The following is a 23,124-nucleotide window of genomic DNA, read 5'->3' as shown; positions in this document are numbered from 1 at the left end:
CCCCTTCTCCGCTCCGCAGCGACTGCTCCCATCGTCCTCCTCTCTCCGCGGGACCTCAACTCTTTCATCCAGGACACCTTATCGCCCTCCCGCGGGCGGCGGGCGGAAACGTCTAGCTGATACCCACCCTCTCATCTCTTTCCCTGTTTCACCCCCGGCAAGCACCCCCGTCCTCCTCCAGTTGGTCCGTCCCCAAACCACCTCCTCGCCCATCTCACCCCACCCCCCCTGGCACCCACCCATCCCTCGACCTTTATCACTCACCTCTCTTCCCCCCCCCACCCTATAACTCTCTCCACCCCCGCACTTCTTTCTCTCTTTCTCTCAGACACACATTCACAGACGCACACACACACACACGCCCCAATAGAGAAAGAGAGAGCCCCATCCCTAAACCTCTCTCCTCTTGGAAGCTCCAAAAGGCCGAAAGAGATAAATGTGGTACTTGCCAGCCAACTGGAGGGAAGGAGGTTGAGATGGGGAGAGGTTAGGAGTGAGGAAGGGGAGGGTTAAGATGGAGTGGAGGATGGGTGATGGCAGAGAGAGGCGAGGTGAGGTTAAGAGCGAGGGAAGGATGGGTGGGGTAGTCAGGAGGAATTCTCATTTCAGGATGCCACTCGGGGTTATTCTCAAACGTTGGGGTGTTTTTTGCACAAAAGGGTATCCCGCGAGGAGTTCATCTGACGTTTTTACGGGGATGATGCTAGGCTTATTGTTCGGAAATAAAGAAATAATCCTGACTAACCCCATCTTTATTTCTTTATTCATTTTCTCAACTTTTATTTCATCCACCTGCTTTTTGCAAGTGAAAGAGAGAAAGACGGATAAAAAAACCCACGGAGTGGGATGCTTCATTCTGTGCTCATGGCAACACAATATTTTATCCGGATGGCACGGCTGACTAGGATGCCCCTTCAACGTCGAAAGGAATTCGAGATTATTACGAAAAATACCTCTCTTCGTCGTGTCCCTTCCGAGCTCAATAGCCATTGAAAATGTATGTGTGCTTTGGAACACCTGAATTGGTTGGGAGTTATTTGAGTGAGGTGATTCATGAATCAAAAATTTAATTTTTCATTAAAAAAAAGTTATTTTTAGAAATTCGATAGGTTTAACACTTGAAAAATCGACACCATTTCAAACTATACGATTCATTTGGAAAAATACTTTCCTTTTATATATGCCCGATCATATTTCAACTAAAGGCCCATTAATTAGTGCCGGGTGTACGGAAGAACTCAGGACTCGCTTGATGAAAAGGTGATTAATAAATAAATTAATGAGTTTTACCATATTTATATGATACCAGTTACCCAGATATGGGATGGTTTGGCACAAATTTTCAATTTCAGGCCATAATATTTAGAACTCCATTTAGAAAACTTAGTTGACAGATCTAGGTAGCATTAATCTTGATTGCATGGAAAGAAATTTCCAAACAAATAACTTTTTGGCATGCAGTGGAACATAATGATTATAAATATTAATATGCTTTTTACTATCAAAACTAATAAAACAAGTTGCTTGATAGCAAACCGACGAATATCTTCCTTTCCCATGATTACATGGTAAATAATTACAACTGCATTATAGCCACCAACGTATTGGTAACTGAATCCCAAACGTTAGTTAAAACACAAAGGTTAGCCAATAAATAATACGGGAATCAAATGTGTTACGAAAATTGACATCATTCCCATAGAGTTACAATGTTTTCACTTTGAGATAATTTTTTTGGAATATTTTTCCAACTAAGTATCCATAAATACGTAATCTCATATTTACCTAATTGTTTCAATATAGTTACGTATATTTATCTACTTCTTTATTTTGATGTACCCATATTTAAATATTTCATTAGTTTTCACGCGAAAGATACCATGCACGATCCAGATGAGATCATTCATTTTCAACTGAAACAAGTATCTGGTGCAATAATTACTTTTCGCTAATTTGCCCCTGAGTCGTAACTGATTGAATTGAACTGACTACCTACACGATAAAGGCAAACACAAACAGACACATCTTAACAGGCACTCAAGCTAGCCAATGGAACACAACCCAGCACAAACGTTGCAAAATTATGCCTCACCCGAATTAGGCCGCGTTTAACATCGATCCGCGCCTTGGCAACCGCACACATGGCCGTCTCTTCCCTTGCCCGGACGCGCACGTAAACCCCGAACGTTGAAGTTCCCGCACATGCGTCCCGTCCCCAGCAGCTTATATTTCATTGGGGGCACTCCCGACTATTGCACAGTTTCACAGCAGGCCATTCGTTCGGAAATCGGGGGCGCCCGTTAAAAATCCGCCGCTGCATGTGTGAGTGTGGGTTACAGTTGAGGCCGTGGGAGGGAGTGTTGGGTTCCACCGTACCCACCTATCTGCCAAAAGGCTCAGTATTACAGCATTGGTATCGCCCTTCCTCCGGCTGCGGAGTAACGGCAAGCTGAGGGGATTGTTTGCATTGGATCGGTTTAGATTCACGGTTTGAGGGACAAATTGACGCCACTCGCGGCGCACGGCGGCCATGTTGTTTGTTTAGTAGCACGTGCTTCCTTGTTCGTCATCTCTCTACTAGACAGATAGGGGAGGGGAAGAGGAAGATAGAGAGAGGGACAGAGAGGAATCTGCCGCTGAATTGGCGCTGCTTTACTGCAATATGGCGCGTTTGTCAGATATTACCGAGAATGACCTTGCAAGAAGCACCATTTATTTCCTGTCACCTGTCAAAGTTCCCTCTTTACAAATACCCTCTTACTGAGTACCTGCCTACATATGCGAATAAAATGGGGCATTACGGACATAAAATAGCTTTTCATGATATATAGTATCCTTCGAATTATCAGGAAAATCTGCCAAATAGGGAAATATATCTTCTGAATTTGTACGAGAGAAATAGTAAGTCCCCATTTGATATTTAGTTCATTATTTGAAGATATTTTAATTGAATATGTATTACCTTAAAGAGCACTAGACCTCTGCACCAACCTTATGAGACACGTAACTAGGAAGCATTAGAGTACAGATACATGAAAAGGAAATAGTCAACATTTTCAATGCTTCAATGTTGACCTTCCAAATTAAATAGGTACATTTAGGTAAAGACTAACCAAGATAATCAATACTCCGCGAATTTCTATTTATTTTAAATTTTTTTAGTGAAACAACAAAATAAAACTGTAGAGTAGGAAATTTATCCAGACATATCATCTAAAATTATTAAGGGAAGAACGACTCAGAGGCAGAGTTTAAATTTAGAGGAGCATAAATGATGGACATAACCTTGGGAGAGGAATTGATGTCCCATTCCATGTTTCATCAACCATTTTACTTATCTATACAAAATCAATTGATTAATAATTGAGCTCTAAATAGGTTAGCTCAACTTTTCCAGGCCTAATTTTCAAGGGCAGCGTTGACTCCTTAGACCGTTTTTGAAAGATCTACTGAAATTGCTTTGTCGTGTCTTCTAAAAGACACACACACCATATAATTCGAGCAGTCTTTGAAATCTAATTTATTACTAGCCGTTTTGCACGGCAAGTTACGATGCCTCTTACGTGATACGAGGAGCCCCAGTGAGGAGGAGGGACCGGATGGAAATGATTGATGGTAAGCGGGACAGAAAGCGTACATTTTGCCCGCGCGGAGGGATTACCAGGACCCCCGTGTGTACAGACTAACACAAGAGAACACTGAGGTCGCTTTTGGCGAGAAGGGAGACGAGAGAGGAAGAGGGAGGGTGAGGGAAAGTGCACCGTCGGGAATGGGCGGGTGATATCGGTGGGGTCGCGCGGCAACTGCTGCCGGGCAGAGGCGGGCGGGTATATGTGTGGGTGGTGGTGGCAGAGAACAATAGGGAGACGATAATCCCCCATGCCCCAATTCCACCGTACACGGTCACAAAGGAGGCGAGGATAATTCTCCGCCAGGCCCCGCGTCTTCAAAACACGGTGACAAGGAAGAAAATTGATATAGCAAGCGGTAACCGTGAGCGGATGCGAGAGAGCCTTTTCAATAAAGAAGGAAGTGGGATGGAGTGGAGAGGTGGGCGAGGTTGAAGACGAAGCAAGGCAGGGTGGTCGCGCGGTCTTGGTGTTGGGGGGGGGAGGGGGCGCATGAACTCCCGATCAATATGGTAACAAATTGCCGCGAACGTCGTGTACAAAAGAACGCGTAACCGCCCCTTTCGGCAATTTTTGTATTCAATTCAGCGGCGTACGCAGGAATTCACACGCTGGGCATGTGCCCCCATGCCCTCCAAACACACTCCCCGTGACAGAAAAGGAACCCTTCCGGTGGGCCCCCGTCGACTTTCTTATTTTTATTCCCTCACCCGAGATCTCCCCTCCTTTTCCTCTCACTCCCTCTCACCCTTGCTCATTATCTCTCCTTTCAGGGTGCCTAGCAAGGGGAAGAGTTCGCGGCGAGGGAGATGGATGCCCGCTCCGCTGCTTAAGACTTTGCTCCTCTCTTAGACTATCTTTTTCTACCCAGCTCCACCTCCTTTAACTCCCTTTTAGTCCCCTTCCATAGTTCTGCATGCGCGCCTTTCCTAAGCAAGTATTCTGTGGGGGGGACGAGGAGGTAGGAGGGGGGTGCCGGGGGTTGAGAGAAGGGCACGAGTGCCGCCGCCTATATTCCCTCCCGATTGTGTACTTTCGAAGTGTTTTTCATCGCTAAAAGAGAGGCTTTTGATCCGGCCTCCTCCGCAACTTCCTCTTGCCTTCCAATGGCGTCGAAGGCGGGGAGGATTCTCCTCTGTAACTCTTTTGTCTCACTCCAACTCCACGCTCTAGAGAAAAGTTCTCCATCTCCACGACTACCATCCCTCAACCCCACCGCCTCCGCAATCGCTCTCTTTCCTGATGGAAAAAAAAGTAACGAGTCGGACGCGCTCGAGTCATTATTTATGCCTCGATTTTCTCTCACCTGCATTTGATGGATTAAGCAATTTTGTTTTTCTTCTGAGAGCGTGTCACAATGCATAAAAGTAAAAACCGCTTCCTTGACAGCATTTTTAGCATGGGAAACTTTGCGTATACCTTACGAATTCAACCCTAAAAAACAATGAATGATAAGGTAAATTTCAAGTGACGCGAATGCCTTCATTATTTGAGGAAGAGAATAGGCATTTCAATAAGTAAATCTTTGAGCTCCCAGTATTTAAACATATCCCGTAGTGAAATACGTAGCTAAGGTACTATAACGGAGTACTCGTACCCACATTAAACTTCGCCCACCGCAACAGAAATGGTTTAGGAATGAACAGGCCGATGAGAAAACCCTAGAGTTTATAGAATGGAGTGGACTTCAAATATAAGATTCCGTTTAGTTTAGTTAAGTTTTCATTAAACTTCCCTGGTTTACGCCAAAGGACGATTTGTTGTGACTGCGAGTTTGAGGAAGGAAGAGCGACTATTTATATCTATCAGTCCTGCAGTCTAATTGCCGTATTAAATGAGGATGACCTAATGCCCCAATTAGCGTGGGGTGCTGATAAGTCTCTCAATTATGGAAATAGGCTTGAAATTCCGAAGCCTTTATAACTCCCTTGGTCCCGTATTAATAATCGTCACCCTTCCCTGGGAATATTATAGGGGCCTCGCTCGTCAAATACCTAACGCATTTGAATTTTTGAGAAATACGACCCTTAAAAGACTTCCAGAGTTTGACTGAGAGATATCCATTAATACTGTAAATTGTCACTCGTCTCTCTCAATGTCTGGAGGCACGTCAATTCTATCTAATCCATTATCTCCCCCTCATTGTTTCCTTCTCGAAAAAGTGTCCTCAAATTCAGGGTATCTTTGAAATACACCCAAATCCTTTATTAACACGCAATAACACAAATACTGCTCAATAAAAATACTTTTAATGAATGCTAAATGAGACCCAAATAAAAACATGGAACAAATATTTTCAAATATGACCTATTACTATAAAAAAGGGGCTCATATTTCAATTCTAAATAAATATATTTAAATGTTATTAACGAAAAAGAGCATGTTTATACCTAGTGTAAAAATGTCTAATGAAGACAAAAATATTTTATTTTTACTTCTTCCAGTATATTATGGATAAAAAATCAAATATTGTGTCCCGAACAGTTACATATCCGTTACTTTGGATTTCAATAACAGCCGAAATCAAATCTATGTATTTACCTCCAGGTAATATACTCTCCCATATGCACCAATTGAAAGAAAATCGCCGTAGATTGGAGAATAAGTATATTTAAGTGTCACGTCATAAATTAGCTTAAAACAGAAGGGTACAGGTACATCCACGTACGAATTATATAAAAAACCAATTCTCTTTTTCCAAGACAAAATAAATGAATGAATTGGAAGATGTTTATTTTGATAAAAATTTCACCATTTGCATATAATGATGATATTTTTTGACCTCTTTCCCGGATGGTTGACTTTTCCCTCCTCGCTTTACCGGTCGGGATAGGCTACTATCAATCATGGCCTTGTGGCAACCTTCTCTTACCCCCTTTCTCTGTGAGTCCGAAGGGAGAGGAAAGTAAGAAAGGGCAAAGGAAGAATGAAGGAAGACTTTTTAAGGACTAAGGGGGTTAACGAGAGAGGGAACAAAAAGGGAGCAGGTGGTGGGAAGGGAGAGAGGGGGCTAGGATCCCATTCCCTTCCAACGGCCGTTCCAGCCTCATTCTCCACCTCTCCTCCCCCGCTTGCTCCCAGCCACCTTAACTCACACCACTGCCTAACCCTGTTGGGTCAGACTCGATTACCTTAGTGGGTATTCTTCTTCTCCCTATAGACACGTGTAAAGTAAAATATATCACTGCTGCCCTTTTAACCTTCCTTGAAGAGCCCCAGTTCACTACATGCTCCCCTCCTGGGTGAAATAATAAATGAGAATAATTCATTGAAAGAATAATTGGGAAGTCGTCAAAAACTACGCCTGAAGACACAAAATTTGTTAATATTTGAGTATTTGCTTCTCTGCCCTCTTTCATTAGTATTTAAATGAGTTAGCGTATCCTTTTGTAGAACAGGAATGTTTTAACTTTGACTCAATATAATTCACACACTACAAAGCGGCAGCGTTTTCATGCAGAAAAACATTGTTAACACGGTGAAACCTATTCACCACTTACAATACTCCAGCAAATAACTGTACCAAAATATGGGGTTAAAAGTTTGCGAAGCCATTTAAAAAGCTGTACAATTAATCATAATTTATTATCATAATTTATATAATTATCTCAGATCTACAGCTTATAGCACTTCAAATAGGTAAACTACCAATCTCACTATTGTGGAATCGTAAAAGAAAAGCACGAAATAGTAGTAAATGAAGGAAATACCGTAATTTTAATCCCGAAGCAACAAAGAAAGTAAAAAAAAGTACAACACATAATTCGAACTTTCATAATGTAAATAAGATAAAAGGTATTCACCATGAAATTTTAATTGCCTAAAATAAATATTCCAAATCAGGAAATGATCATTGAAAAACACAAGTAAAGTCCTCTGTGCACCAAACTGCATAACGTACTCTTTACACCAGAGCAATTAAAATTTCCCAAGGTATTCGTAAATTATAGAAATTTTGTTGTAAACATGTAGTCAGTACTCCTATATTTATTTATTTTTCAATTTTTACACAGTGCGCATTTCAACCATTTGTTCCACGAGCATACGATGACATTGAAATATCAAAATGAGCGTATACATAACACTTTCAATAACCTAACTTTTCTTCAATATTTATGTAAGATTTGGGGAAATTATATGTAGATTTGAGCAAATAGGCCGTTCGCATTTCCAAAGAAAATGTTTTAAGAGCACTAATTGGAAACACCACATCGCAAACACCTAATATCTGCATTAAGTATTGATGGTTTTTCGGTACTATTGATGTTTTTGTTGATGACTCCTAACCCCAAAAATAATGACCTCTGTGAATCTAAATAATGTACCAGCTGGCATCGCTGTCACTTGCAATACAAGGGGAAGCACTCTAAGACGGCGCAGACGCTGATTCACGCTCGCCTCCGCTTTGAGGGAGCCCGCTAAGGTCTCTTGCCATGTGACATCGTACGCGAGCGTTAGCTATTAACGTTTCCAAGCAAAAGTAGGCACTTCCCAAGCCTTAGTCATGTTGAAAGGGTCGCAGGGAATGAGAAACCCTCTTGAAAGCTTTCGGAAGTGTACTTAAAAAACTCCAAAGGGAAACCTCTTTCACAGAGAGAGAAAGAGTAGGGGCACCAGTCAAGGGTTTCACGGTTGGTGGAGCTGGGCCAAGAGAGAAATGGACAATAATTTACTCACGTAAGACGTCGGTTGAGGGTCATTTTCACTTCGAGAATCCGTTCAGCGCCCTCAGACAGCTTTGGAGTCGACTGGAGTTTTCACGGGAAAAAGGTGATTCCTGCGTTGCAGTAATTTGTAGATGTTAGAGAAGGTTGTATTACACCGGAAAAACCTATAAAAACGGAGATAATGAGAGGAAAGTTGTTAGCGAAAATGTACTTCATCTTAGTGAGAATGCTGACATTACAAAAATTATTTCTGCATATTTTAAAGGAAATTTAATCCCATGATAGGTTAAAAAAATCAAAATCAATGCCATAGCGTAGTTAATAGGTTGATTAAACTGTAACATGGCATATATTTTTGAATTTAAAATTATTTATATTAAATATTACAATTCTTAATGCTTCAATGCAATACCCATCACATCCTTTCATCTTTCATAATATCATTAAACCTAAAAAAGGCATTCAAGATAATTAACACGTATAATACGTACAGGAATCATGTCATAATAAAAGGCATTATTTCATTGATGATCAAGAATATTTAGCCAAAAATATCATCATTTTATAAAGATAAATATAGGATGCTTTTGTTAGTGCTTAAGGAATATGGATGGATGGACTTGGCCAACCTGGCAACAAAACAAATATTACTACAGCGGGAAAGGGTAAAATATATTTTAAGATTCCTATACTGTGATTAATATTTTAATAATTTGAATGAATCCTAACTCATACTGAATGGGTATACTATGTAAACCTTTCATTACACCTTGCTCCGAATACGTACTCTCGTATGCTGGATGTAAGGCTATCAAATTGATGGAAATGCTCAAATTCAGAAAAAAAACAAATCTAGACTATACAAGTTCATATATATATATATATATATATATATATATATATATATATATATATATATATATATATATATATATATGTGTGTATATATATATATATATATATATATATATGTGTATATATATATATATATATATATATATATATATATATATATATGTATATATATATATATATATATATGTATATATATATATATATATATGTATATATATATATATATATATATATATGTATACACACACAGGTATATATGTGCGTTTGTGGAAGGGGGAGGTAATTGTGAATAAGATGCTTATTTGAAGACGGAGCCCACATTTTCATAAAGATGAGTTGTCCTTGATGGAAAGGAGAGCTGTGGCATTTGAGAACAAAACTAGTACGCGTCTCAATCTACGAGCAAACAAAAGTAGAATTTCACATTTATGAATACGGAACTCAATATACCTAAAAGAAGCCACCGAAAATAGGTAAACAAACGAATTATTTTTCATTAATTTTGAGTCCATTACGCCTTGAAATCACCCCCGAAGCTCGAAGAAAAAAATAACAAGCCTATTTAAAACATTGATTCCCCTCTGAATGAAAATTGGTTTTTTCTAAGGTCCCTCCTCAACCACCGCATAAAAAACAAATCAGAGGTCTTGGGCATAAAGATACAACCGCGTTTCCCTTTTTCCTTTCACCCCGTCCAATCACTGTTTTCTGAAACAGTAACTCCTCCCCTTCCTCCCTGAAATATTTCCTCGCAGCCCAAGTTACCTCTGACAACCCCTTACGTCAGAGGAATCCCCTTCTCCGACAAGCCCGGAGCTGAATCATTACCCCTCCTCCCGGTAAACACCACCACCCACTCCCACCCACCACAAACACACACGTCCCCGCCTAACTAAATATAAAATACCCCTCCCGCACACAGCTGTTAAAAATAAAATCGCTGATCAAACTCCTTCCCCCCCTCCTCCTTCTTTCCTGCTACCCCTTCGGCAAAAAAAATAAACGAGACCACCCCCGGAAATTTTCCGATCCCTCTTGTTGTTTCTGCCTACTTCCTTTTTTTTTTGGCATTAATTCCTCATTTTTTTCGTCCGAGACCGGAAACCACGATCGAATTAAGCCAACTCGTTCCTTCTTTCACGCGCCACGGCCGAGGGCTTTCTCCCGCATCTCCCCACCCTCAACCAACTGCCCATCGGCCCGCCCTCGCGATGCTCTTACTCTTCAGCACCCCTTTGGAGGCACACCCGCCCTTCGTTTAGTCGAGAATCACGCCCTTTCCCTCCTCTCCCTACCTTCCATCCGCACCACAGTTGTCAATTCCTTTCCATTCCACCCTCGAGAACATCGGCACGGCGGAAAACCCTCTTGTATGCTCCCGTTTTCCATCGTTCCGTTCCCCCATTGCCGCGCTGTCACACACCGTCAAAACAAACTCCTGACTAACGAACGTTAACGTCAAGTTTCTGCCGGTTCCATCATTCCCTTCTTTATCCATTCTCTCTCCTCTTGGCCATTCTCTCTCCTCTTGGCCATTCTCTCTCCAAAAAGCTTCCATCCTTCTCGTCATCCTACGTTACTTAAATGTTTCCCTTGACTTACTAGTAAGAAGAGTAGCAGGAGCTCAGGGTAACCAAATTTTGGTTTTTTAATCATCCGAACTGGTGCTTTGTCATTCTTTCATGACGAAACACCAAGTCTTGACTCATCATTTCTTTCGAGTGGAACTCAAAATGACCTATTCATCCGATCCAATGAAAGGATTCTATTTGGGATCGTATTGAAGTAGTGAAGAAGGAAGGTCACTTTTCCATTACTCTTCCCTTACTTAACTTTAAGGTTAACTGTAAGATGAAAATACATGAGGCTTTTTCAGCATATTCCTCCGCTTGCATCTCACTCTTTATCTACCAACAGTATCTAGAGTATTTGATTATCCAGGTATTTCTTCCACAGAGCTATGAAGAAAAGAAGAATGCTTTCATTGAAACTTGATTCATAGGATAAAATATCTGAGTAATCGTTTGCATTGAAATGAATCTAAGATTTCAGTATCTTCCAAAAAAAATTCCACTTCCAGTGTTAACGAGCAAAAATAAAATTTTCAAGCTGAAATAGAACACGTATTTATTTAGTTACTGTAGATATGTATTTGAAAACATCTGAATGTGACCGTATAAAAAATTGTAGTCACCAGGAGAGGTAATGACATTTAAGATCCACGCATGACTAATCAATCGCATGCAAAATAAACTCCTAAGTCTTTGACTTATACACAAGTGAGTTAAGTTGGGTGTTCAAAAATTCGATTTCGAATACACCAGTTGTTCATTAGAAAAATGTAAGAATATAATGCAACCCTGATCATATATTTTCATTTTAATTTGTCGTTGAAGATGTATTAAAATCCTAAATTTGAATTCTTGATTAGGTGCAATGGAAAACAAGACCTTAGCGAAATGTGTTACTTAATGTCATCTGACTATTTAGAACTGGGTTTACAGTTACATTTCAAATAACATTATCCTGATTCACAGGGAATATGGTCATTTAAATTATTTAGTTTGTCGAACTAGTTTATTTTCCTTGATGGTTTTGATTCATTGCAATCCCGGATTTTTCTACAACCAATCAACTGCCTTAATTATGGCTGCAACTCTAATCTTAGAAAGTTCATCAGGGGCTACTAGCTAAAAAGATATTTTAAGAGGCTATGCTTGCAAAATTCATGAATAAATGCTTCACCATGGCCCTTTTCTAGTATAATATTGGGTTTACATCCAACGTTTTTCTTGGGCCATGGAACCTTTATACATGTTGGAGGTCTCTTGACTGATATTTTTAAGCCACATGAATCTATTCTATATAACGATCGTGTCCTGCGCACCTTTCAACATAATATACACCAACAATGAATTCATTGAAGCTCTTCAGCGTCTCCCCCGTCCGTCTCACTTTTCTTGTTAGTCTCTCACGCGCGTACAATCTGCGAGTCCAATTCAGGACGAGAAATGTATCCTCTTGATTTATATAAAATACCCTTTGAGTAGCGAAATCTGATTGAGAGGATGAAACGATATAAACTTAACCGCAGATTATCTTCACAAGAGCATGCGCGTAGTTTTACTGAATTTTTGTTGAAATCACCTCGAAATTTCTTTTTAATATTTTTTTTCCAGGTCGAACTTATTTCCTTTACGCTCGAGTCTAAGCGCGTTATTTCCTCATCTACTTCCTCGCGGAGTTCATCCAGCGTACATTTCTCGTAACGGGATTACTTAGCAACTGAGTATTCGCGAGCACGCATCAGTCACTCACCATGCGGAGAACACTTAATCCATTTTCACCCTGTTCTTTTCTTTCTGCTCAACACTTCATGTTCTTCTTCACCGGCCTGATAATTGCGCCTCTACACTCGGAATACTCGATGAATTGCATATATTTGCTAAGTACCGTGGTCCCTCCTCAGCCTCCTTAATGCTTGAGGTAGCTACGGTGATCTCATCTCTCCAAGCTTCCTTTCTATCATTCTATCAGTCAAACGAGACTTTTACGGCACCCTCTTCATTCACTTAATATTTACAATATAAAAATCAATATCATTTCTTTATATATTTGTTATACTGAATGCTGAAATTTAACCAGTAGACTCGTTTTTAAATGCAAATTTACATTAATCGATGACCGAAAAAAACATTGAAAAATACATATGCATAAACACACACACAAACATATATATATATATAAATATATATATATAAATATATATATAAATATAAATATATATATATATACATATATGTATAATACACAGAAATGTATACATATATTTATGTGTGTGTGTGTATATATATATATATATATATATATGTGTGTGTGTGTGTGTATATATATAATATACTTATTGGAAAATGATATTATTGAGGTTTGTATACTAATGCTATTGTATAAGCAGATGATATACACAGTTTAGGCGCATATAAACATAATCTAAAACGATAGGTTGCACAATAATGCTGCTAGAAAATGTTTCCACATTAAGCCCTTCGTGTGTATTATTTACCAGTATCAGGAGAATCAATCTAGTTTTTCAACATCACTTTATGCGTGGCAAAATATGTTTTAACGGTTAAATTTTCACGGGCCACATATGTATGGACGAGTGCATTATTCCTTTACACGATTCACCATGTTATTTCCACTTTATTTCGCTACAAAATATATTCATAAATTCTGACAATGCATGTATGCCGATAAAAATCTCCGACCAGCAGCCGTTTTACAGGACTTTTATGCGTGAGGCAGCTCTGGTTATTTTCTTTAGCCCCTCTTTTGACGTGCAGTTGAACCTGGAAATGGCCTACATGGAATAAAAGGCTTAGGCAACAGTAGCATAAATCATTCAATCCTACACTTATTTCGGAGTCAACCCTCCCATCCATTTTATTGTAGCTCGTAACCTCTCTTTGCGCTGACTAGTGTGCTCGTAATTCACTTTAGCCTCTCACCGTCACACTCAGCCCACTCATACCTTCATCTACATCTTTCTGTGGCATGCTCAACCAACGCACGGGTGCTGCTTCTTTGGTCACGGTCCTTAGCCCGCGGAAAAAAATGTATGCACTGAAATCCCATCTCACGGGCAACCACCGTATTTTTCGCTCTGTGGTTCTCACGATCCCCACGCTCCAGAGCATACACACAAACACATATACACTAACCGTAAGTATGACGCACATGCAGTTTAACTTCATTTTCCTTGTATATCTTTCAAAAAATGGCTGTGGCCTTGGATACAAAACTACAAAGGAATGTACTCATGTGAGTCTTAAAAATTTAACCTTTCCTAATATACTTGGATTTTCTCTGTGAAATAATTCCCTTTCCGTGTCTTAAGGTGGCGCCCAATGGCTTAAGAAACCGAAGCGTTCGCAAATTATTTTTTTTATCATTCGTCTCTCTTCCTTCTCCATTTGAACAGACATTAAAAAAATGCTTAAATATTTATATTAAACTATTAATATTCATTGCTTGTATTTTTTGACTAAGTTTCTCTATAGTGCACACATGCATACGAACTTAAAATGGGTAAGATTCGAAGAAGCCTTAATATGGTAATGTTAAGTGTCCTAAAATATCACTTACCAGGCAATTTGAAGGGCAAATATGACCCGTAGACATCTCTTGTGACTGTGTGGTTATTTTACAAGCATGGAGGTATTGGGTATCCATTTCTTTGCTATGAAATTAACAAGTTCCCCTTGGAACCCCTTTATGGAAATACAATAAAAGTACACGTAAGTTTCACGTTTTGAATAAATTAATTCATGGAAATAATTTAAAAGAGCAAACAATGAGATGATAATGGAGCAGCGTACACCAGCGCGTCCATTTCCGTTCGTCAAAAACCACATTACAGCTAATCTGAGAAAGACTCGAGTTTTCTGTACCGTATAACAGTAGGATAAAAAGTTATGATCCCTTAGGAAACGGGTAAGTTTCTTTCGGGAGGCTCACAGTCCAAATACAAAGAACTATTATCCGATCTCTGATCCTCGTTTGAATTCCAATATTTGTGTTCAAACTCCCGCTTCCCCATTACTTCCTCGTCTTACTACATCTTCCACAGAACCAACACTAAAACCCGATTTGAGCGGCCTCTGTCTCTGGCCTCAGTCATCATTTCTTCAACTTACTCAATACCCACACAATCACCACCTTTCTTTCCGAATTAACATGCTTCTTTAATATTCATTTCATTAATTTCCATTTTCTTTGAGGATGAAACGGATGGAAGTATTTCTCACAGTGGTACTCCTACCTGATTTTTTTCTCCCATTCTTCTATGGGCATGGATAAATATTCTTGGGAATAAAATCGACGTGATATCTACACATAGTGTAAATAAATTAATAAATAAATATATATAATATGTGTGAGTGTATTTTTGTTCCATTGTGTCGTAAGTGTTATATTGCTCTTGTGAGTGCTTCTACAACATCGACCTATGCATATATATATATATATATATATATATATATATATATATATATATATATATATATATATATATATTTTTTTTTTTCCTAACATAAAACATAAATATATATTATTTGGTTGTAGTTTTTTAATTGCTTGTGATTTTCACCCTTTCATTAAAGTAAATGTGATAAGTACTAATAATCGGCCTTGCAATTGTAAATGTGAACATACAGGTGTGGTACTTCTTGCGGTGGTGTTTTTATCTGATTCTAAGCTCCTGATAACTGATAAAATATTGATGAATCCATCTTTTCGTTGTAGTTAATTAACAAAATATTGACTTGAAAAACCAATTAATATTCCCAGTTTGATTGATATTGCTAACTTACGCCTTGGAATTCAATATAGATTGTCCAGAGTTTACATACCTCAGGGGCATATCAATACCTACTTAGCCCTAATATATAGAGAGCATTTCAAATGTAGTACTACATCTATGGATTGAAGATTAATTCGTTAATTTAAAGTTATATTTTATTGAGGTAAATCCAATTAAGTGTCGGTTTCTCTCCATACTTCATCTAGCTTTCAATGTACCATATAACTCCAATTACCCTACACTATCTCTAATGGCGCTAATGATGTTTAGATCTATTCTTCTGAAAACTCCTACTGACGATGAATTTGGTCGCTGTATTCTCGAGAAAAAAGGACTTAAAAAACTGCAAAAGGATATCCTTTGTTTTTGTTGAAAAAAGGTCTTCATCCTGATTTTGGAAACATAAACCGTTCGATTGAAGTAGAAAATAATCTGTTTCCTTATGTGATAACATTTTAGAGGAAGTTCTTTTTCATAATGCGATTTTGTTCTTATCCATCATTGGAGAGTCAACTTTGTACTTCAATTAAATAACATATTTTTCTCCATTTTCCTTTGACTCGGGGACACTAAATTTGGTTACTTTGGCATTTTTTTAGATTTAAAATTAACGACAACGGCATAGCCTTTTAAATTTAATAAGCATTTAACAGAAAAGTCAGCACACGCTAATGATTGATCAATGACGATCATATTTCTGCGCATTAGAAGAACATGTTCAACTGAGAGAGAAAATTCGCTAAATTAAAAAATAAAATATCTAAAGTTATTAAGATTTCCTCATAAATAGCCTTGATTAAGCAAATTAATACAAATGAAATACTAACTGTTTCTGCCAAGCTGAAATATTACAGCCATTAGATGTTGGGAATGAATTTCAAAATAAAATCAAGATTTTAACACAAACAATTAATATGGTTTGTTCGTCAAAGATGTGCCGTTTACATTTGGAAGTAAATACCGAAGAAATACCGTAGCCCCCAAATTCCCTTACTAGATAAAATAGTCGTGGATGGTTAATTGTGCAAAAAACTAGCTATATTTCAATCTGTTGACAAACTTTGGGATTGGTCGAGGAAATCGCCGAAGTTCCAAAATAAGTATTCGTAAAAACGATCCAGACGAATTAAAAGAACATTATCCCCAGCTGCAGGGGTAAAAAAAAGAATTCATACTTGAAGACTCAATTTTATGCCCCGGAGGCATTTTTTTCCCCAAAACGCCTTCCCTCCATTTCCCGCTACTTTACTTGATTCATGGCGCACGGAGGACGTGCTCCCACATCATGAGTCCTCGAAAAAACATTAAGCATTTACGATCGCTATTCTCCCTATCGGGACGGTTCGTTAGCGCGTGTTTGCGTGTCCGTCGCAATTGCTGAGCGCATGTCGAGAGAGAGAGAGCGAGAGGGAGGGAGGGACGGAGGAGAGGCTGGGTGAAAGGGGGAAGGGAGAGGGGTTCGAATCCCGTGATTAAACCCTTCGTTTGTCCCTGTCTCACGCGCGCATGTATTATTCATCCGATGGGAGCCGTTCCTATCAACCGGGCCGATCGCATCGCAGCTGACGTAAGGGAACCAAGAGGGTCCGAACCAGAGGTTAGAGGGCTTTTTATTGAGAGGAATACAATTTTTTTCACGAAGATGATGGAGCGATGGTGGGTACAGCCATTCATCAAGTACTTCGTAGCGCACCATGGAGGGGTCCCTAGCAAGATATCCAGGGGTTGAGTAATACGGCGTAAATCATCCCGATGGAAGGATCTCGCATGTCCTGTCATGTCCGCGAGCACGCCTCTTTCGACCCCGCGCACATAAAGCGCTGCCATTCCTTTCGCCCACTCCCCGGCGCCCCCGCGTGCTTCCGACGAATCCAGACAAAACACGGGCGGAAGCGCATTCATGGCCGTTCCCATTCGGGTCACCATTTTCCACCTACGCGAGTGGAAACATTAGATCCTCAGGTGTAATTGCCATTGAAGTGTCCATCAATCCCAGTGTTACGATTACCCTTGTTCACTGCACGTTTAATGACTTTACCGGAGTAGTTTACCTTTGAGGAACCTCGGCTGCGTCGGTTACTTCTACTTCGAGCCGTTTAGGATTTTATTTTCTCGCCCTAGAGGCCTACACCGAAATTTAAGTAATCACAAAACTAAGCCCTATTTTAGAATTACTTTTCTTCAGTAAATGGCCATTTCAATTATCATTTTAACTGATGAACATGATTCTTGATTAAAGGCCCAACCAGCGCAAATCAAATTATCGTGTGTGTTTGCTGATCCATAAGCACCAGAGTTCACTAAGTGAAATGTATCTAAATATTAACCTACGCACAACTCAACAGAAGAAATTCAGCAAAACTTAAAACCAAAGTAAATCTTCAGTGATACTTACATATAGTATTCATTCAACATTTCACTAACATTTCCTAAAGACAGTGATAGCAACTGAAAGATTGGTCAACGATAAGGATACGTCTGTGATGATTACCTCACTTTCTCATTATTTCATTCACAGCATGATATGCCCCAACGGTTTTTCCGAAGTAAAAACATATTTTTACCATAACAATACACGAAATCCTCTAGCACGAGAGGACTGCACTTTAATAGTAATAAGAATATACTCAATAATGATCACTAATGAGAAACTATGTATAAGCGGAAAGAGGAAGTCGCTACAAATATGTTTCCAGAAGATCAAGTCACATTTTTGATAGGCATAATCTAAATTTTTATGGAAAACTGGATCATCATCAATTCTGATATTTGGTTTGTGAGAATTTACAATTGAGCAATCATTAAAAGCTAGTAGCAAGGTTTCCAGATTAACAGTGATCGGTAATAATGTAACGCAATGAGTCGTACTACATGAATAAATATGCTACAATTCTTCTTGATCTACTTCCATTACCATCAGGCGTTCCTTCCCAGTTTTTATGAATTGTTTAATTTTTCCGCTTAAATCACCAATAATAGGAGATTGATAGAATGAAAGATAATTGTGTGGATTATAATGATATTTATTATCATTATAATTATGTAAATTTCCTAAGGGCGCGTGGAGGTTAATTTGATAAATACACACCGAATATCTTACCTAAGTCAAATGTGGTAATAGAACATGACCTACGCATACATTACATGTATTTCCCTATCGTAAATAATAATATTCCCCAATGTTTTTTTAAACTTTCTGTTGTAGTCAAAACCTATTTTGTGACATGAAGGTTTCATAAATGGGCATATTACTAAGGCTTTATTATTATACGAGGGTCATCCGGAAAGTAGTACCCGTTCGTGAAATAAAGACACAAAAGTAAATATTAACAAACATAAAAAATTTTATTTGAAAGAGGATACTTTAAACTACTTCTCAACATAATCTCCAAGCAAATTAAGGCATTTGTCATAACGTGTGACAAGTTTCTGTATTCCTGCTGCATAGTCCTTCGCCGCCAGCTCATTGAGATACGCGAGGGACCCATCTTGCACAAATTTTTGCATAATGCAGATGGTGTTTAACAATTTCATGAACAATTGTTCGAGAAACATTGGGAAAATGCTCACAGATGTCATCAATTGTGACGCGCCGATCGTTCCTCACGAATTCGTCAACTGAGCTCACCAGTTGGTCTGTAATGACAGACGGTCTCTCCGAACGCTCATCGTCGTGTGTGTTCCCCCTCCCCATGTTGAAGTTGCGACACCACCGCCGAACAGACGACTCGTCCATTACATTGTCTCCATACACCTCCTTTAATTGGCGATGAATATCACATGGGCGAACGTTTCTTGCATTGAGGAATTTAATCACTGCCCTCACTTCACAACTGGCGGCGTTCTCAATTTTTTTAAACATTGTAAACAATCACAGAAACAACACAGGCAATGATAGCGTCACGCAACTTGGCTCAGAGAAGGCAGACAAGCCACTGAAGCTATCTGACCTCGTCCAGCGGCTACTCGCGTCGTCAGCACTTCATGCGACACGAACGGGTACTACTTTCCGGATGACCCTCGTAATATGACATCCATTGAATGGCATTGACGTTGGCATATATTTTTTAACGCAGCGTTCTAGCAATTCTGGCAATGTAAAATTGCGTCCTAATATTATTTCAGTGGGTAAAATGTATTAGTATTTCATGATGCTGTAAAATATGTAAGTATTACGTGTTCAGTTAACAAAACTGCATGTATTATGCATAGGAATAAAAGAATAATATAATTTCACTTTCCAGAAAATACGGAGATATTTTTGTCATCTAAATGTATAATCCTATTGATCATGAAAGTGGGAGTTGACAGCTCTTTGGAATAGATAATAGTCTTTTTTTAGCTACCCAATCACAAAATGGGTCAATATCAGTTTTTATCGTAATATTATCGCTGGAAATTGTATTAGTGTTCAATTGCTGCACTGAAGCACTGTTTCATGCGTTATTCTCTATTAATGGAAGCAGCAAAAGGAACTGATATACATCCATGTAAGGTATGATATAAATATTACTCTCAAATATTCCTGAGAAAAATAACCAATTTAATTCGATGGGATATTACGGACTCAATATCTTGAGGAGACGAAAGGTACAAAAATTGTTCAATTTAATTCTTTTTTTACGGATTTAATCTTTATCTTCGTAATTAAGTCATGCGTCTAGTAAAAATATCATGATTAAAAACTACTGCTGATCTACAACCTATGCCATAGATCTTTGAGGCGGCATGCACGGTATATGCAGATGTAAACTCACAAAAATCCTTTACCGCAGGAGAAAAATTTCATCAAGTTTTGTAATATTTTATCATAATTCATATCCATATAAAATTAGCATCATTAGATGGAAAAATATGTTCAAATATTAGAAATTATCACGGCAATATCAAATCAGTGAAGCTGTCAGAAATCATTTAATCATCATCATGTGGATCAAAGCGAACATGGACGATGGCTTCAGATTGTAAAAGAGCCAAACAACCTCAAATACCATAGCATTCAATTGCTGCGCTATTATCTATTTTTACGCGCCGAGGCTGCATCACCAGCCACGTCACTCTTGAGAAAATTAAGATGAAATTAATCAATAGTGCCCGAAACAATAAATCTGGAAAAAATCCAGACTTTCCTCATTGAACACCACCAAAAATGAAGAAAATGTTGATTACGATAAATCCTTCATCCAAACTGAATTTCCGAGAGCGTACGGTCGCCAAGTTATAACGCAATTCAATTGATGACGAGCGGGAAAATTTCTGATCGGTCGGTTGCACTAAATCCGTCCCCTCCTCTTCTCTCTGCAGGAACTCGCCCTCCCTCTCTCCGCCCTACCTCGCATCTAATTCCTGGCAATCGTTCGTCCCTCCTTCACCTCCCCACTCCTGTTTAGTTTCCACCGTTCTCGATTTCTCCTTCTCGTCCTCTCCGTGCCTGCTCCAATCCTACTTCCGAAAACCGCGTTATCTCAGCGGGGGAGTGAGATAGAGGATAGAGGGCGAAGCAAGATAGAGTCATCATAATCCTGGCCCGTCGGTCCATTCCTTCCTCACCTCCCGGCCTTCCTTACCCTCCTCGAAAACCTATACCGTACCCCATTTCCCCACATTCCCCTCTCTCCCTCGCATCCTCCCCCCAACCCACCGGCCCTCGGGAAGAGGAGATCCACCGCGACCTCCAAACGCGCGGAGCCCCTTTGCCACTCGCAACCGTATCGCTTGCTCCCACCCACACACCAACTCACCCTCTCTCCCAGTTACCTCGATACGTACTTCTCCACCTCCTCTTGCTTCCGCGAACGACTCTGCCTCCTTCCCTCCGCCCCATCAGAATGCCCTCCCGCAGTTCCCCGCCCCGGTTACATTTCGCCGTTGAAAACCCATCAACCGCAGAGGAAGGCAGTTGCGGGAGCCACGGGGAGGCGCGGCGGTAGGTTCGGGCGGAATGAGATGGAAGGGACGAGAGCGGCACGATGAGATAAAGGAGCGGGGTCATAGCGTGGGGGAGGAAGAAAAAATGAGTTCGATGCTACTTCGTGCCTAGGTACCAGTTCTAAGGCATTAAGATAGGCTAATGCATTATCTATTTCGGAAACAAGCATCTTCACACAATACCTAAATGCTACTAGAAAAATATTTCGATAAGCGCATATAGCATTGTAATGTAAAAAATGTGTAACCTGGACTTGGGATAATGCATTTATCGGTGATCATAGGGTACAATTTCGTCATGCTTGCCACTGTTACTTTACATCAAGGAAAACGATTGCATGCACGTGAGAAAATTGAAGTAGAAGAGACTATGAAAGGTCGCAGTAAAAAATTCAAGCACAAAGTTTAGCAAGAAGATGGTTCGAGAGTTAATGGAAGAAGCAAGGAAGGTGAAAAAAACAATTAGAGATATTGAAAATCATCTGATTCACTTTGGCGAATCATTTACTTTCAAGCTTCGAACCCATGACCTCGAAATACACTGCTTAATAACAAAAGAAGCTGAAAAGGATGGCGGAATGTGCGCAAGTTTTTTCATTTTAATTTGAAATTTTTATTATCTAGGCATGGAAAGAATAGTTTATTAAAAAGAACATAGCTATTCTGCTTGGTCACTGTGTTGATTACAATATTTTTATCAATGCCTGTTTATCACCCTGTACATCTATCATTAAAAATATAGATTTCGAGGAGGTAAACGCCAATCCTATTTCTGAAGTTATGCCTTTTGTCATGATATCGATTAGTTCCAGCCATAATAATGAGTGTGTGATTAATATTTATTCACTCGGATCAACAAAAACCACTAATCTGGGTACCTTTTATATGGATTATTATTTTTTTCTTATTCTGAACGAATTTGTGATAAGTAATTAAACATCTGCCGATTCCTCGGTTAAAATTTCAACATTCGCTAAAAAGTTATGTGTTCTGCTAATTTTCCATACAACACTTTTCCTAATATAAACATTTAATTTTACAAGTTTCTCTCAAATGATTTGGGAAACACAATTATTCAGTCGCATTTTATTGAGTGGCTACTTGATCATAAACTTGTGTGGTAGATCGTGAAGTATTTTTAGTGGTGAATAAAATATTTGAAGAGTCGTAAAAATTTTAATGATATTTCCAAGGATGTTTCAATTCATTCGTGACTCATTCGTATAAAAATATCCCAACTTAATTACTGATTCACGGTTAAAACTTATTACTTTAAACATCGTGAGGAGAGTATATTTTATCTAACGACACATTGCTTGTTTACAAAACAAATGAAGTAAATAGCCATTATAATAACGCAAAGACAAAATTAATGTTGCATTCGAAGGGTACTATTTGATATTTTAACATTTTAATTTATTGGAAGTATTTTTTAAATAGCCCGTTTGATATATATACATATATGTGTATATATATATACATATATACATATATATATATATATATATATATATATATATATATATATATATATATATATATATATATATATATATATATATATATGTGTGTGTGTGTGTGTGTGTGTGTGTGTGTGTGTAATCAGGCATATATTTTAATTTTTACCTCAAGGTAGAGCATGGGCAATATTTAACATTTATCCATTGCATTGATTTTCTTATAC

The 23,124-nt window shown here is 38.9% G+C and overlaps 1 long non-coding RNA gene across 1 annotated transcript in view; it reads right to left on the bottom strand.

Annotated features, from left to right (window-relative positions):
* Positions 1–23,124, bottom strand: part of LOC139686346 (uncharacterized) — a 403,335-nt gene that overhangs the window by 176,974 nt on the left and 203,237 nt on the right. The window contains exon 5 of the long non-coding RNA XR_011700368.1: positions 8,307–8,460. This is a non-coding gene — a long non-coding RNA (uncharacterized lncRNA). The remainder of the gene's footprint in view (positions 1–8,306; positions 8,461–23,124) is intronic.

The sequence above is a fragment of the Hetaerina americana genome, unplaced genomic scaffold (genome assembly GCF_022747635.1).
Source record: "Hetaerina americana unplaced genomic scaffold, ioHetAmer1.1.p SCAF_1, whole genome shotgun sequence".
NCBI classification, from domain to species: Eukaryota; Metazoa; Arthropoda; class Insecta; order Odonata; family Calopterygidae; genus Hetaerina; species Hetaerina americana.
Note: the sequence above shows the minus strand (reverse complement) of the source record. Positions and strands in the feature narration are given on the sequence as shown.